We start from the raw sequence: 18,182 nt of genomic DNA on the forward strand, positions 1-18,182 counted from the left end.
TGTGCTCTAACTGCTTTTTACATGGAGAACATGAAAGCACCCAAAGCTTTGAGAAGCAGACCAGTGTAAGAGGCAATTCCCTAACAGCTTAGGATACTGCACATAACTTAGGGTATTGCAACAGTGAACCATAAGAACATCTGTTATGGTTAAGTTTTCTTAGACAAACTGTACTTTCTTCATAATGAGATACACCTGAGAGGTAGGAGTGCAGGGCATGGCACTAACCGTGGCACAGCTGTCACCTTTTTGCACAAGAATCCGTGACAAAGTTGAAATTAATAAGGAGACAATGACCCAAAATCAAAGACAAAAATATTACTCTTACCATCTTCTTTCGGCTGTTCCCATTAGGGGTCGCTACAGCAGATCACCTGTTTCCATTTCTTCCTGTCCTCTGCATCTTGCTCTGTCACACCAACCACCTGCATGTCCTCTCTCACCACATCCATAAACCTTATCTTAGGCCTTCCTCTTTTCCTGTTACCTGGTAGCTTCATCTTTTTCCCAATATACTCAGCATCCCTCCTCAGCACATGTCCAAACCAACGTAATCGTGCCTCTCTGGCTTTGTCTCCAAACCTTCCAACATGGGCTGACCCTCTCATATATTTATTCCTAATCCTGTCCACCCTCGTCACACCCAGTGCAAATCTTAACATCTTTAACTCTGCCACACCCAGCTCTAACTCCTGCCTTTTTGTCAATGCCACTGTCTCCAACCCATATAACATAGCTGGTCTCACTACCCTCTTGTAGACCTTCCCTTTCACTCTTACAGGTACTCGTCTGTCACAAATCACTCCTGACTCTCTTCTCCACCCACTCCATCCTGCCTGTACTCTCTTCTTTACCTCTCTTCCACACTCACTGTTACTCTGAACTATTGACTCCAAGTATTTAAACTCATCCACCTTCGCCATCTCTACTCCTTGCATCCTCACCATTCCTCTATCCTCCCTCTCATTCACACACATATATTCCACCTTATTCCTGCTGACCTTCATTCCTCTTCTCTGTAGAGCATATCTCCATCTCTCCAGGGTCTCCTCCACCTGTTCCCTACTCTCACTACAGATCACAATGTCATCTGCAAACATCATAGTCCACGGGGACTCCTGTCTGATCTCGTCTGTCAACCTGTCCGTCACCATTGCAAATAAGAAAGGGCTCAGAGCTGATCCTTGATGTAACCCCACCTTAAATGCATCCGTCACTCCCATCGCAGACCTCACCGCTGTCACACTACCCTCGTACATATCCTGTACCACTCTTACATACTTCTCTGACACTCCTGACTTCCTCATACAATACCACAACTCCTCTCTAGGCACCCTGTCATATGCTTTCTCTAAGTCTACAAAAGCACAATGCAACTCCTTCTGACATTCTCTGTACTTTTCCATCAACACTCTCAGAGCAAACATCGCATCTGTAGTGTTCTTTCCAGGCATGAAACCATACTGCTGATCACTAATCATCACGTCCCTTCTTAACCTTGCTTCCACTACTCTTTCCCACAACTTTATGCTGTGACTGATCAATTTAATCCCTCTGTAGTTACTACAGCGCTGCACATCACCCTTATTCTTAAAAATCGGTACCAAAACACTTTTTCTCTATTCCTCAGGCATCCTCTCACTTTCCAAGATTTCATTAAACAATCTGGTCAAAAACTCCACTGCCATTTCACCTAAACACCTCCAAGCTTCCACAGGTATGTCATCTGGGCCAACAGCCTTTCCATTATTCATTCTCTTCATAGCTATCATTAGTTCCTCCTTGCTAAACCATTGTACTTCATGACTCACTATCCCATCATCCAACCTTCTCTGCCTCTCATTCTCTTCACTCATCAACCCCTCAAAGTACTCTTTCCATCTCCTCAACACACTCTCCTTGCTTGTGAGTATGCTTCCCTCATTATCCTGTATCACCTTTACCTGCTGCACATCTTTCCTAGCTCGGTCCCTCTGTCTAGCCAATCGGTACAGGTCCTTACAAAAATATTACTCTAATGCACGTAAAAAAATTGGACCAGTATCCTTTTTTCTGAACAATAAACATGGTTAAGAAACTAGACAAATTCTGTCCAGTTTATAGAAAAAATAAAGGTAAGTTAGTATACAAAAAACAGGAATTGTAATCATAGCTCTCAGCCTTCCAATGTGGAACAAATAGGCAAAATGTAGAATGCATACTAATACTGACAACTTCAGCTGGGAAGGTCACAGGATGGTCAAAATGTACTAGTTACACTTATAAAAAAGATAGTTAAATGAATTAATATGATTACTTTCTATTTACCATGGATGTCACTTAAAAAAAACTTCTAGGCTAGCACTGAATGTGTGACAGACCCTTTCAACGTAGAACTTTGAGGAATATGACTTTTTTAAGACCCCAAATGAGGTACAGTCTTCACTAATTAGGTACACTTGAGAGGTATGAATTATGGTAGCTTCAATGTTGCAGACTGCAGGCAGTGACTGCCATAGTCTCAGTAGTTCATGATTTTTTGCCTGATATGTTTGCCTTGTCCCTTGCACATGCTTTGATTTTTTTTTCCCGGTAAATTACCATAACCATCTCGATTTGACGTCTGGAATGGAAAACCTTCTCAAGACATAGCTCACTCCCAAAGAGCCATCACCATCATCAACAATTTGTCAATAGTTGGATGTGAATGCAGAAATTTCCACAGAGAAAAAGAGAACATAAGTAAATATAGCATACTAAATACATACACAAAACCGTATTACTAAAAAACGCACAGCTTACTCCCCTACTACCGCGAACATTAACTACCACAGCGCATGCGTAACGTCACACGCATTATTTTTTTTAAACTCGTTAGTAAGTAGTACGATGAGGGAAAGCTGTCTGTTTGATCTTTGTTAGGTTTGTACTTGTGTTTTATTTTTGCCATTGGTACGTCATTAGTTTTATCTTTATACATGGACTGCATTAATTAACAAGGTGGAAGTTACGTTTTGTGCATAATTCTAATCTTTTGTAAAGCATGATCGGGTACTACAAAGCTTATCAGCGACATTAATGAACAGTAATGCGCATGCGTTAAGGGAAAGTTTTAGTTTTAGGCGCATTTTAATGATCGACTTTTTTTAGTTGTGACGTTGGTTGTGTTTTGACAAAAGTCGTAGCTCTTCTGAATGCAACAGCGTGGGAGAGAGTAAATTAAAAATGTTGCTGAGGTACGAGTTAGGGTAGATAGATCAGATATGCCGGCTATGGCAGTCTCCTGTAATTCATTTGTTTATATAGGCAGTATATTTTTTGTTGAAGATTATGAAAACGTGGCTAGGTAGTATTACGTAGGTTAACCTAAACTGGTATTTAGCAGTGTTTTTTTCTCAGTTTTATCCGCTGTGCTGTTTAGGGTTGCCACCTTTTCAAATGCCTAAAGTGGGACATTTTTGGTACAAACGTCAGATTTTGTAGGCCGAAACATTCCCACGGCCAGTACAAAGGACAGAACTTCATTTTTCTGCCCAAATAAAAGCTTATTCTTGTAGCATTTTAGTTGCTTATTCTGTTTCTTATAACATTTAGGAGTTTCAGATACAGAATAACTGTTTTATGCAACTATTACATAAAATGTAGGAAATAATTTAGTCCTAAAATCTCAGGACAGTTGTCATTTTTACAATTGTTTTGCAGGACGCAACTGCCCAAAGAGGGACTGTCCCTCGCAAAGTGGGACAGGTGGTAACCCTGCTGTTGCATGGTCTTTTCCGGGAAATATGGTAGCGGTTCTTGGAGTAATTAGTTAAATATAGATATATGTTACAGTAATATTTACATATATTTACAAAAGTGTATACTTTGTTTTAAAAATCAGTTTAAAGAATAAGTCCGTACTCCGAGACAGCACTTTGTATGTGCATTGTACCGTACTAAGTCGATCCGGTACAGGCGTTGGGATTAAAGTGCAGTCGAGACCCCCCACCCTACAGTAAGGTGATGTTACGCATATGGATAAAGCCAAAAATAAGGGGGGGGGGGGTGACAAATATATGGAGACGAATTTCAAATATTGCTCTTAAACTTTAAAGGTTTTGCGTTATCGTGCATTTTCTGAAGTATGTGAGGTCTGAAACTGAAATGCTTGTCACTGAATTAAGTCCTTGGTGATTTGCCAGGCGGGGAGACGCACATTTAGAAGGAAAAGACTAAAAATATGAGGCAGCAGTCTGGACATCTGATAGGTCTTGAACTTTATGTAGTCAAGCCTTAGGGCAAAATGAATAAATCAATATATATTTTATTTACTTATTGAATCCTGAACAATGGAAATGCATAAACTGAATGCACTCGCGCTAATTACTTCTGTGTTTTACAGACAATGAAATGAATAAAATCATAATCAACTCTACAGAACTACGGAATCTGAATAAATGTTTAAATGAAGAATTTAAATTGCTTTAAGTGATGACACTGCCTTTGAGAATTTTATTCCACATCCATATCAGCAAAGTAATGACGCTGATAAAGAAAACAAACCAGACTTGAACTTGCATGCTTTCTCTTCTGATTACCTATAGACAACTAAGAAATTAGGCAAAAGGAAAAAAAAATCAAAAATGGCAAAAAACTTACAATAGCTGTCTACAGCAAAAACACCAAAACAACCCTTACATTTCAGTTTAATTCCCATTTCATAAACTCAGTACTATCTGTAGTAAAGCAGGACAGCAACACACCCTCAACACTACCATTAGGAGCTCTCCGTAACCTCAGCTCACTCACTTTTAACATAGTTCAAACCAGTACAATAAAACTGCTTCTTAAACTAAAACCTACCACGCTTGTTGCTGACCAACTACCCAACAAATTTCTCAGTTTAGCATTTGATGCAATTGCGTACCCTGTATCCATCCTAATTAATTGATTTATCACAGAACACTGTACCTAAACTGTGGAAAATATCGCATCATACCTGTGCACAAAGGTGGCCCTTTAGTCGAGTGATCTAACTTACCGTCCCATAGCCATTCTACCCCATTAGCAAAAATCCTTGAAAAATGCATTCCTGAACAACTCTAAACCACCTTTTAAGTAACCTTCCCTCAACACTGTTTCAGACCAAACATCATCCTTAATTTCCTTCACCAGTACCATCAACCAGCATAAATACAATGGCCAACAAGTCTCATCCATCTTCCTCGATATGTCAAAAGTCTTTGACACAATATCTAATCAAAAACTTCTAAATGAACTGTCCTCCATAAACCTCTCCCAAGCACCTGGTTCCACAGCTACCTAACCGACTGAGAGCAAGCAGTGGCACAAGTCACTCTCTCCCCTTCTACCAGTCTCAGTGGGTGTCCTTCAAGGGTCATTCCTTGGTCCACTGCTCTTCTCTGTCGTCACCAATAAACTTGTCTACTGCCACTAACAATGCTACCATTATTCAGTATGCTGATGACACTTCCCTTATATGCTTAGCACCAACTCTTCCCAAACTCCAAGAAGTAACACAAAAATCCTTTCTTGACATAGAACAGTACCTTTTTTATTCATCAGCTAATACTCGATGCAAACAAAACTAAACTGATGATCTTTACTAAAGTCAAATCACAAGGAACTCAGTGTCCCTTCAGAATCTTGTCATCAAACAATACCAAAATAGAGCCAGTAGAACATACAAAGCTTCTTGGGGCAGTGATTGATAATTCACAAAAATTCGATAAGTATTTAGGTTTTAACCATTAAAAATGTGACTAAGTAGAAGTCCTCTATAGAGCAAAACCGTTCCTCACCAATACCACCAGACAGACCGTAGTCAGAGCACATCTCCTAGACACCTATATGCTTCCCCATCATTACAGCCATATATCAACAGTAGCACTTTGAGATCCTCTGATAAATTATTACTAATAATTATAAAAGCCACAGTTTTGATGAATCCCTATTCTCATATAAAATATGAAAGATTTGGAACTCCATCCCACAACTAACTGTAAACACCACTAATGCTAATAATATTAAAATCACTCCTCAGAAACCACTTCAGCTGGTTGTGCTCCTGCTGATCCCCTGGATGATCTCTTGCCTCACCCCCTCCCCAAGTCATCCAGCCCGTCTTCTCTTCTTAGCAACCAAGTACCATCTTATAATATTAAAGTAGTAATACCTAATAACTAATTTCAATTTCTTCTATTCCTCTCATCGTACAGAAAGGCTGATTCACTAACATACTGTCAACTAACACTAATTTTGCCTAAGGGACATAGTGAGTTTCTTATAACAAACACACTTAAAGTTTTGGATAAGACACAAAGTGATTTTCTTAACTAAAAAAAAATGCAACATTTAACTTGATAAGATGGGGGGCACAGGATTTTTTAGAATGTTTAATTTGTTGTACTATGTTTTTGTATCATTTATTCACTCAAATTTACTTTCTGTAAAAACTTTTTGCTAGCTATTCTTTGTATAACATGGAGCTTTTCTCCCCAAGCCTTCGCTGAAAATGGGCCACTGGCTCAGTCAGACACTCCCGGTAAACAAATGAAAATAAATAAATACAATGATGAAATTCAAAAAAAAAATTCACAAAGAGCATATAGGTTCCTGTGATTATTTTCCAGGCATGTAGTATTTGTGTAATTGTTGTGTAAAAGTATTGTTTGTTGGTTTCATTTTCTTTTGTTCATTAGGCTATAACAAGTATTTGTTGTTTTCATTTTCTATAGCCCAGTAGGGTATTTGTTATTAAGACTGCCCACCTGTGCACACTGTCAATCATGGCAGGAGCACCTGTCAGTCACGAAAAGAATGCCTAAATCTGCGTGAACCTTGGAGGGGTGGGATACATTTACACTGTAACCGTCTTTGGAGTACAGCATTTGGACTGATTCTATTTACTGAGTATTATTAGATGAGCGAACTAGTCTTAAGTGGACCTTTTCATTTAGAACCTTAACATAAAGCAGTATATATGCAGTCTGGTATATGTCAGTGATTGCAAATTAGGTAACATAATTCAATGAAAAATGTCAGAGATCTGCAAGGTGGCCTACCAAGTATCCATGTGGTGCAACAGTAAGGACATCGCCTTTTAACGTCTGTAAACGTATGTTCATGATACTTTACAAAAATGACATTATTTATGATTGTAAAAAAATATCGTAATATTTTAGTAAAGGTTAGGGACAGTTAGAGAATGGCTTAAACTTTAAAAATTACATCTGCCAAGCTCAGAAATACTTAATTTTCGGAACACCTAATTCCATTTTAATTTAGCTTAGTTGCCTCTATAACAGTAATTATAAAAGGCTTATATTGTCATGTCAGGGAGATAATTTTACCACTTTATACTTCACTGATCTGATCTGACCACTTATTGAATACACTGCTGTGTTTTTTTAGATTTTGAGCAAATCCACCTGAAACGATTTCCATAGGTAGAACATTGACTGACTAGAAAACTACTTCTATGGCTGAAAAACTAGAAATGTTATTTCTTTTTTAGGTCTCTCAGATGAGGGGATATCTGCCTATTCTGTAAAGCAATGTCTGATCTTGTTCTGTTTGAAATTCTTTTGCTTGGGGAAACAGCACAGGACAATTTAAGACTAGGTTAGGGAAACTATTAAATGGCTCCCTTCATGTGCAAGATCTGAAATTTGCATGGTTCTGATCTTAAAAAGAAAAAAAAATTGAGTCAAGCAGTTGAACTAAGTGACTCAGTGTTACAACCTGAAAATGTTTTTGGCTCTGTGCTGCTGACACTCCTGCTACTTGTATTAATTCTGAGAATGATGTACCTTGGTGTGGAAAGATGGGTACTCTGAGGTACTGCAACCTCAGAGTTGACATATATTCTCTCACATTATCACTTAGATCATCTCTTTGTTCTAGGGATCACTGATATAGTCCTCTGTGTACTAGCAGGCAAGCACAATAAATATCTATAACAAAAGTGGTCAGGGATCTGGGAATGCATGTTGAGAGTAACTTGACCTTTGATCACCATGTCCCTGCTGTGTTGAGCAAATCATTCTACGTTGCACAACTTGTAAGTTAGGGAGTGACATCCAGGTCCAGGGAAGTTGTCATTTGTCTCTTATCAGACCAACCATTGAGTGTAATGCACCCATGTACCTGACCATGTACTAGCAACAGCTGGAGAGACTGCAGGGGTTCCTCACAAAAACAATACGGGGAGTAAATAAGTCTTTTGAGGACTGTTTCAAAGCCCTGATGCTGTCCTTGGTGTCTTATATACTGCTGCTAGGTGGTCAACGCCTAGCCAACAAGGCATCCTCTGATCCCACACTGATGGATTTTTTCACATCCACAAAACAAATAGCAACAGAAATACCCGTTCTCAGCACCTGAATGTCATCTGCAGTATACAAAGGGCACGCTAAAGGGACAGGTATGTGTCTCAAAGATTACCCCTACTCTGGAGCAGGCTTCCCATCAGTATGAAGCAAAGCTCATCCCTAATCATATTCAAACGTAACTTGGACCAGTGGATGGGAAATTGCAAATTTACCCCCTGGTTTGGCACCTATTTCCCTAATAGACGGGGATTGCCCATGAATGCTTGATATGTACGAGCCTATATTGTAACTGTAAAATTCCTTGGGGTATTGACATATGTTGGCAATATTTTGATAAGTTTGGCTGGGCTTAAAATGGCTGTTAGGCCAATAGCATAGTAACCACTTATGAACCTGTAAAAATCTGACAGATTCATTAAACAATACCATTTTGGATTACAAATTAGTATCCTTTTTAATTCATAGGTTCATAGGTAGGTACTAAGCTATCGGCCCTAGGGCCCATACAAGCTTAGCCAAAAAATGTACCCTGGCTTTCGCCACCCAAGAAAATTATTTTCCTATGCCCCTGTCGAGCAGAGCCACAGAAGTGATCCCCAGGGTGAATTTCCCATCCAATCATCAAGATTTTTCTTGAAGAGTGCTAATGAGGAGCTCTGTTTGACATAGATAGGTAGTCTGTTCCAGAGTATGGGAAGTCTCTGGGACAGGAATCTATTTCTCCAGCATGTTCTGTTTATTGTGATGACAAGGTTAAGGTCCCTAGAGCGTGTAGCTCAGAGGGATTGGGATTTCTTTAAGTGGAGCATGTCCAACAGCTCTGGGTTTGACATAGCTTTGTATGTTAGGCAGAGATCGCCCCTGAGTAGGCGATATGCGATGGAGTAAAGCTGTAGTTTTTTGAGACGGTCTGCATAGGGCATCTGTTTGAGGCCAGTAATCCTCTTTGTGAGGTATTTCTGTGGTCTTTCCAGTTGTTGTAGATGTCTTGTGAGGTACATACCAAAAGGGGCATTGTACTCTATAATGGGTCTAATGAGTGATGAGTAGAGGGGAACAATGACCTCTTTTTTTCTGGATGAGAATCCTTTTGTGATGAGATGAGCCACGTAGAAGGATTTCCTGACCACTGTGGCGATGTGATTATCAAAGGAGAGACTACTGTCGACCTGTGTCCCAAGGTCTCATCACATTTTCGGCATTAATAGACTACCAGCTGTGTGGTGAAGTTGGTCATTATTATCTACACGTACACACAAGCTTACGTACAGTCGTGTGTATTTTCTTTCTCTACATATATTTATATATATGTATGTGTATATATATATATATATATATATATATATATATATATATATATATATATATATATATATATATATATATATATATATAGGTCTACTTCACATGACTGACAGTTCATTTGATTGAGACCAAAACACCTAAAACCCATGTGATCGAAACTCATAACACTGACACGTGAAATTCTCCACTGGGGGGCACAGCCCCCCACAAGGGGGGTGTGGACTTCATACATTTCAAACATACACATGGATAGTTAGAACTGTAATGACTAACTCTTTGCAGAAAACAATATCTAAAGTATGAGCCCCCCACACCCCCCAATGTGGGGGGCTGTGCCTCCCAGCTATATGTACTAACTCCAGGGTCGCACTACAGTGGGGAAAAGGGTATAATGCTTTTAATTTCATGTCAGTGTTATGAGTTGCGATCAGATGGGTTTTAGGTGTTTTGAACTTTAGGTGTTTTGGTCTTGGTCAAATGAATGTCGATCAAATGAACTGTCAGTCATGTGAAGTAGACCAATATACATACATATATATATATTTTTGTAGACATATGCATATAAATACTTGAAATAAAAGTATGGGGTTACGGCAGTTGAAAGACAGCAGATTATAACATTTACTGCTAGATGTATGATATTATCCATTAAATATAGACCTAAAGCACAAATATCATGACAGCTATTTAGTTAATGCATATCATGGATTCATGTCATCTGTCAATGTTCATTTGTCTGACTTTTGATAGACTGAAGAAACTGTGCCTGTACACTTTTTAGTGATCCTTGAAAATTTTTTTTTTGCTTGTGGGTGCAAGCTCCCACGCCTCCAGGAGTCTTATGTATACGTGCTTTGAGGTTATATAGCAGTGGAGAAAAGGGTGTACTTCTCTGTCGCTGAAAAGCATCTGTCCAATTTTCTTTGATCTGTTGATAAAGAAAATGGTATAGACTGATTATATCCCCATGCAAAACATGAAATATGCAAAGTATTGTTAGACTAGTGTAATGCAATCACCCATGAGGAAATATTTGAGTAGTGTAATGGTTGTGTTAAATTTTGTGAGATGTTGACAGTTTACCAAAGACCAGGAAGGAACCGGACCACAAAACTTATAAGCTTTCGTTCGTTTAGTAAAACACCACGAACTTCAGCAGAATAAATACAAAAACTTGAAACCACCCTTTAAGTACTTGTCGTGCAAAAAATCATCCAATGACAAAATACTTCAAATAAATTATTTAAATAGCCATTGTGATGTCATGAAAATTTAAAAATACACTACCAATTTTTTTAACATTGCATATGTATAAAAACGTGTGTGTGTGTATGTATGTGTATGTATATATATATATATATATATATATATATTTATATAAGTCAATAATGAACTACTACACAGTGTTTCATTAAATAAAGCCCATTTTGTGAGCAGCTTGGTTCACTACATCAAAGCCTTTGTAACTGAAGAAAACACAATGTTAATAGTTTCATTTAGTGTTGGAGGGTAGTCTGCTCTTAAAGCTGCCATTTGGTTTCCCTACATTCTAATAAGGCTTTAAAATTACCCACCAAAGGACCGCAAACTACTTTATCTAAGACAGAGTGGAAATTTCTTAAAATTGTTACATAATAAAACATGTTGTGCCAGTGTGTTATTCCTGTCTTTGTTTCTCACTGCCAACACATGTTCATAAATCCTTCTACTTAGTGACCTGATGGTCTTGCCAGCATAAAAAACGTACAAGAATTACATACAGCAGATAAACAGTACCCACAGAATCACATGTAAACCTGCCCTTTGCCCAAATAACTTTCTTGATATGTTTCAACTCAACAGAACCTGAATCGGCTATGTATCTACATTGCCTGCAATGACCACAAGCAAAAGTCCCACCTGGGTCTTTGACCCCATTGTGTAATGTCTTAGAAGTACTTTCAAGTATACTTTTTATGTTACATACCTTTTTATAAGCGAAGAAAGGTTCATTACTCAGGACTTTCACCAGTTCTGAACATCCAAGTAACACCTTCCAGTTTTCCTTAATAACACGCCTAATCATGCCATTCCATCTGAAATGGGCAATGGAAAGGACAGCTTAAACTTCTTGTTTTGATTTAACCTACTTGCAACACTGAAATTGCCTCTCAAGATGGGACTGGCTGAGCTGTCTCTGAGAGTTATAACTTCAGCAACAATGTTACGTAACTATCTTCATTACGTAACATTGTTGCTGAAGTTATAACTCAGACAGCTCAGCTAGTCCCATCTTGACAGGCAGTTTCAGAGTTGCAAGTAGGGTGAATCAAAACAACAAGGTGTTTGAACTGGCCTTTCCATTGCCCATTTCAGATGGAATGGACATTATTAGGCGTGTTATTAAAGAAAATTGGAAGGTGTTGCTTGGGTGTTCTGAATTGGTGAAAGTCCTGGGTAATGAACCTTTGTTCACTTTTATAAAAAGGTACGTAACATAAGAAATATACTTGAAAGTACTTCTAAGACATCACACAATCGGGTCAAAGACCCAGTTGGGACTTTTGCTTGTGGTCATTGCAGGTAATGTAGATACATAGCCGATTCAGGTTCTGTTGATTGTCCAAATAACTTTCTTGAAATGCTTCTAAAGGACAGGTTTACATGTGATTCTGTGGATATTGTTTATCTCGCAGTATGTAATTCTTGTACCAGTTTTTATGTTGGAAAGACCATCAGATCACTAAGTAGAAGGATTTATGAACATGTGTTGGCAGTGAGAAAAAAAGTCAGGAATAATGCACTGGCATGACACGTTTTATTATGTAACAATTTTAAGAAATTTCCATTCTTTCTTAGATAAAGTAGTCTGTGGTCCTTTGGTGGGTAATTTTAAAGCCTTATTAGAATGTAGGGAAACCAAATGGCAGATCACTAAGGGCTTTTCATCCAGAAAAAAGGTCATTGTCCCACTGTACTCCTCCCTCATTAGACCCATTATAGAGTACAACACCCCGTTTGGTATGTACCCCACAAGACTTCTGCAACAGCTGGAAAGGCCACAGAAATGCCTCACTAAAAGAATCACAAGCCTAAAGCAGATGCCATATGCTGACCGTAAAAAAAAAAAAAAAAAAAACTCCAGCTATACTCTGTGGCATATTGTCTACAATCTCTGCTTAACGTCAAACCCTGAGCTTTTGGACAAGCTCCACTTAAAGAAATCCCAATCCCTCAGAACCACACGCTCCAGGGATCTAAACCTTGTCATCACAATGAACAAAACCTGCTGGAGGGATAGGTGCCTGACCCAGAGACTCCCCATACTCTGGAATAGACTGCCCATACATGTCAAGCAAAGCGCCTCCTTGGCCCTCTTCAAAAGGAACCTTGACAATTGGATGAGAGAGGGGAAATTCACCCCGGGGATTATGTCAGTCGCCCTGCCAGACAGGGGTCCAAGGAAGTAAATATTGTGGGAAGAAATATCCAGGGAATTGTCATGGCTAGGCTTGTGTAGGCCCTAGGACCGATAGCCTAGTACCAACCTATGTTAGCTTTAAGAGCAGACTACCCTCCAGGACTAAATGAAACTATTAACATCAAGTGTTTTCTTCAGTTGCAAAGGCTTTGCTGTAGTAAGCCAAGCTGTTTACAAAATGAGCTTTATTTGATGAAACGCTGTGTAGTATTTTGTTATTATTGATTATTATATGTATACATTTTCATGTTTTTATACATATGCAATGTTAAAAAATGTAGTGCATTTTAAAATTTTCACAACATCACAATGGTTATTTAAATAATTTATTTAAAGTATTTTGTCATTGGATGATTTTTTGCACATGACAAGTATTTAAAGAGTGATTTCAAGTTTTTGTATTTATTCTGATGAAGTTCGTGTTGTTTTATTAAACGAACAAAAGCTTATAAGTTTGTGGTCCGGTTCCTTATTGGTCTTTGTTTTGCTGCTTTTTCACTTTTACTATGTTGATAGCTATTCCTGTTGGTAATGCTGTATAGCTCCTAAGAGATCAGTTTTTGAGTTTCAGGCTTGTGTGTATCTTGTGCTACTTATTTAACTTCATTTAGTTTCTATTAATTTTTAGTACTTTATACAGGTTTTGGCAGAAAATGTAGGATCTCTCCATTTATGTGTTCATCAGTTAATAAAAATGGTAATAGTGTACATTGATCAAACATTTACCTTTCTGATGTAACAACATTTCTGTCCTAAATAAAGCAAATGCAGTTAGTTGTAGTTTGCAGGCTTAGTGCAGAAAGTGCAGTTGCTTGTGTGCTAGGCATGATGCCTTTACTTATCTTAAATCTTTGTGTTTTAATTTATTTTAACAGTGGGAATATAAAGAATGTTTTTTGTGTAACTGCTGCTTCTTGTGAGGAGAATCTGCTGTAAATCGTTTCCTCAGTTGTACCAGTCACTATTCATTGTTTACATTGTGTATGACTCTGTTAACACTTCTTTCAAGGCTATGGCTTTGTTGAGGTTTGCTTGGCTGCTTTCTCAGAATCTCCCAGAAGATATACAAAAAAAAATAGATTTTAAATTCACTTTTGGTTAGAGGTTTAGTTTTTGTTTTTTCTGCTGCAGAGGTGACCAACAAGTGTAATGAAAGGGGTAAGTTGATACAGGGAATCTTTCTGGTATAGGGAATATCGTTAAGATTTTTCAGTTGTCCTTTTCCAGATTTTCTAATGTATTCTTCAACCCCCCCTCATCCAGTTTTGCAAAAAAAAAAAAAAAAAAAAAAAGCAAAATAAACATTCTCAACAAAATGTAGGTAATCTGATGTTTAACAAGAAATGTCAAGGAATTCCATAAACATTTCAGGAACCTCTTAAAACCAACAGTAGTCCAACAATTACAAATGATAGTTCAAAGGATCTTGTTCCCCCCTCAACCCTGACAGTCCTCTTTCCCTTCCCAATAGTCTGAATCTCCACTTTTCACTTTGGCAACAGATACGTTTCAGACAAATGGGTTCTGAGGATCTTTCTCATGGCTACAGAATTCTTCATCCACCTGACCTGACTCTTATTTACACCTGTCCGTCATTGCATGTTTTCCCAGGGAACACTATTATCATTTCCTCCTTCCCAGGTGGAAAAAGTTTTTTTATTCAGTAAAGTTTTTAGAGTGAAAAAATGTTTGGAGACCAGTTCAAATATTTCTTTTTTAAACCTGTTTCTGATAGTGGCCAAGTTCAAAATGATGTCAATTCACAATCTCTTGCCTCTTCAAGTTTCCTGGAAACAGTAGATTTAAAATATGCTTGTCACATTCCTATTCATACACACTTCAGGTGTTTCTTTTTTTGTGTGTCAGAATTACATTTTTAGTTCTGTGCCTTACTGCTAGAACTATTCACTCCACCAAGATTGTTGACAGATTGTCTAGCTAAAATTGTAGTTCATTGTAGGGTACAAGGTATTCAGATTTTTCCATATTTAGATGACTTGCTTTTCTTTGCAGTGTGTTTTTTAAAAATTTTGGGAATATCTCATTTGGGTGTAAGAGATCTCTTATACAAGCTGGGGTTCCAAGAGAACATTCAAAAGTCTTTTGTGACTTCTTCACACAGGATTGTATTACCAGGGGTATCAGCCAGACAAGCTAGTTTTTCTTCCACAAATAGATCTACATCTAGATCTGTTGCTAAGGTTATCCACTCAGACTTTGGTCACTGTGAGGGAATGCCTCAGGATTTTGGATCTCATGGCATCTCTGATTCTCATGATACCTGTAGCAAGTCTCCACATGAGAAAGATAAAGTGGTATCTGAAGTCTTTGGTCTCGGCACTAACATCCCATGTCTTTTCAAATCTCAGTTCTGGAATTTGTCAAAAAATAATCCACTTGGTGGAGACTGAAAATATCTTGAAATTCAGGTCTCTCCCTCACCCTCCCTGTTCCAAAGCAGTCACCATGGATGCTTCAGACATTGCTTGTGAAGCAGTTTCAGGAGGGATAAAAGTACAAGATTTGTGAGGGACATCAATGACAGGCACAAATGCATAAAAATAAGAGAGATGCTTGCCCTGATCAAGGCATGTAACTGAATCATCTCTGGTCCCCGTTGAAGTTGTTACAGACAATACCATAGTCATGGTACATCAGCATGTAACGGGGAACCAGGTTCTACCCCATTTGCAGTGTAGCCATGTTAGTTTGGGATATAGCCTTACAGCACAGTCTCACTCACCAGGCATCTTACCTTCTGTCAGAGCAAAATTTTGTGGCAGACAAGTTGAGCAGGACAACATCAGACCCTTACAAATGGAAAATGGATCAGTGAGTCTTCCAAGATTTGATATATCCCTGTTGAGTTTCTCAGATAGACATTTTTGCCTCCTCTCTGAACAATCAGCTTGCAATATTTTGTTCCAGGACTCCATGCAAGAAGGCCTGGAAGATGGATATCTTTTCTTTTCCTTGGTTAGGAATGTTTTTGTATGCCTTTTTACCCTTTTTGCTGATATCCAGGGTACTTCTGAAGATTCAGAAGGAATCCCCAAAAAACGTTTTGTTGACTCCCTTCTGGCACAGGCAGCAGTGATTCTCTCTTCTTTTGGAAATAGCCAGGGTATTAGCTTCCTCACAGAATGGATATATTCACACAACATCAACAGTGTTAGTTACTTGCTGACCCCAATCAACTTCAATTGATTGGCTAGATGATAGCTTGTTAATTCCCTTTAAGCATCTGTTTACTGGGTTCCACTTCATATCATCGAAATATCACTTCATCGAATTTCAAAACGTCGAGACCAAATCGTCGAAAGCTCAAATCGTTAAACTCATAACATCGAATCTCAAATCATTGAAAACTATAAAGCAACTAGAAATAGCATCCCACAGAGTTTTTGCTATGTTTATGCAGGGGGGCAAGACCCCCTGCACCCCCTATGTGGGGGGGGCTGTGCCTCCCACACCCCCCGTACATTAAATATACCAACTCCAAGGTTGCACTACAGTGGTATACCAATTCTAAGGTCGCACTACAGTGAGGGAAAAAGGTAATTTCCTAACCCCACTGTAGTGCGACCTTGGAGTTGATATATTTACTGTACGGGGGGTGTGTGGGGTGCAGGGGGGCTTGCCCCCCTGCATGAACATAGTAAACAGTGTCTGGGATGTTCTTTCTAGTTGCTTTTATAGTTTTCAATGATTTGAGATTCAATGTTATGAGCTTTCGATGATTTGGTCTCGATGTTTTGAAATTCGATAAAATTATATTTCGACGATATGAAGTGGAACCGTTTACTGAGGGCCTGCAGCAGGTGATAATGGAAGCAAAAAAGCCTGCTACTAGAAAATCAAATATTGGTAAATGGAAAAGTTTTTTTCGTAGGTGTCAACAGCATAACCAGTGCCCAGACAGTGATAGTTCTTTGATTTTACAATATTTGGGTGAGTTATTATCCTATGGTCTTTTTTGCTGTTAAGTCAAGGTTCATTTATCGACCATTTCATCATGTCGGCCCAGGGATCCTTTTTCAATGCATTCTCACTTCAGAATGTTTTGAAAGGGATTTTGCATAAGAGGACTTCAAGAAAAACGGCAACCCCCTCCTTGGGATCTTAATTTTGTGTTTGAGAAGCTTACATTTGCTCCATTGAACTAGCCAACCTGGCTGACTTGAGGTTCTTGATGTTGAAAATAGTTTTGACAATTGCTCTGTTTTCTGCAAGAAGGTTATGAATTGCAAGCTCTTATAGTGAGTCAGCTCTGTTTCTTTTTCCACAGAGACAAGGTTTCTTTGAGAACTAATCCTTCTTTTATGTTTAAAGTGCTGTAGTTTACATTACGCCAAACTATCCATTTCCCCATTTTTTTTTTCTTGAACCTAAAAATGAAAGACAGAATGCTCCCTACAAGACAACATGGGTGGTATCTTGATGGAACTAAATCTTTCAGATTTGCAGAGCAGTTATTTATTTCTTGTGAAAGTAAGAGGAAAGTACAGCTTGTGTCAAAGCAGACTATGATTGTCTCAGGCTATTACCTTTTGTTATACTTAACACGACAAAACTATTCCAGGTAGGGTCAAGGCCTGCTCGACCAGGGCTTTGGCTTCATCTATAGCTTTTTGGAAAGGGTTGGATTCTGGAAGTATTCTAAAAACTGCAACATGGTCCTGTGTACATAATTTTACAAAGCAGTGCAAGCTTGATTCCTTCTCTAAGTCCAGATCAGGCTTTGCGAAGACTGTTCTCCAGGCAGGGGCTCCTGGACCCTTCTCCTTACGTTTCTCTTATTTACTAAGCTAGCGTAATCAACCCATATAGCTAAGGCTACCACAGTAGTGATCAGTACGGTGAACATAGTAGAGCTTTTTAAGTAAAGTCACCATATCAGCAGATTTTCAGATGATCACTGCTGCAATAGCTGCTCCCTTCCTCTGGTTTTCTGGTGTGTTGTTAATGCCAGTGTGTGGATATTTATTTTTTGTTCATATTCTTGGCTTTTCAGGGGTCAGCCTTTCTCTGTCTCTGTTGATATGAAAGCTCTTTAGGGCTTGGCACCCAAACAGTCATCTTGGTTTGCTCAGCTCAAGCTG

General features: G+C 38.6%; 1 protein-coding gene across 3 annotated transcripts in view; it reads left to right on the plus strand.

The window, feature by feature from the left end:
- Positions 1-2,796: 2,796 nt before the first annotated feature.
- The window catches only part of WDR53 (WD repeat domain 53), a 634,589-nt gene continuing 619,203 nt past the window's right edge, over positions 2,797-18,182 (plus strand). The window contains exon 1 of one of the 3 annotated variants that reach the window (XM_044069616.1): positions 2,797-2,901. The gene's annotated coding sequence lies outside the window, so the exon portion shown is untranslated. Of the gene's footprint in view, positions 2,902-3,152; positions 3,216-18,182 lie in introns of those variants that run through there. The other 2 variants (XM_044069614.1, XM_044069615.1) reach the window with 2 other exon arrangements.

The sequence above is a fragment of the Protopterus annectens genome, chromosome 4.part0, assembly GCF_019279795.1.
Source record: "Protopterus annectens isolate FY-2018-M chromosome 4.part0, PAN1.0, whole genome shotgun sequence".
Classification (NCBI taxonomy): domain Eukaryota; kingdom Metazoa; phylum Chordata; order Ceratodontiformes; family Protopteridae; genus Protopterus; species Protopterus annectens.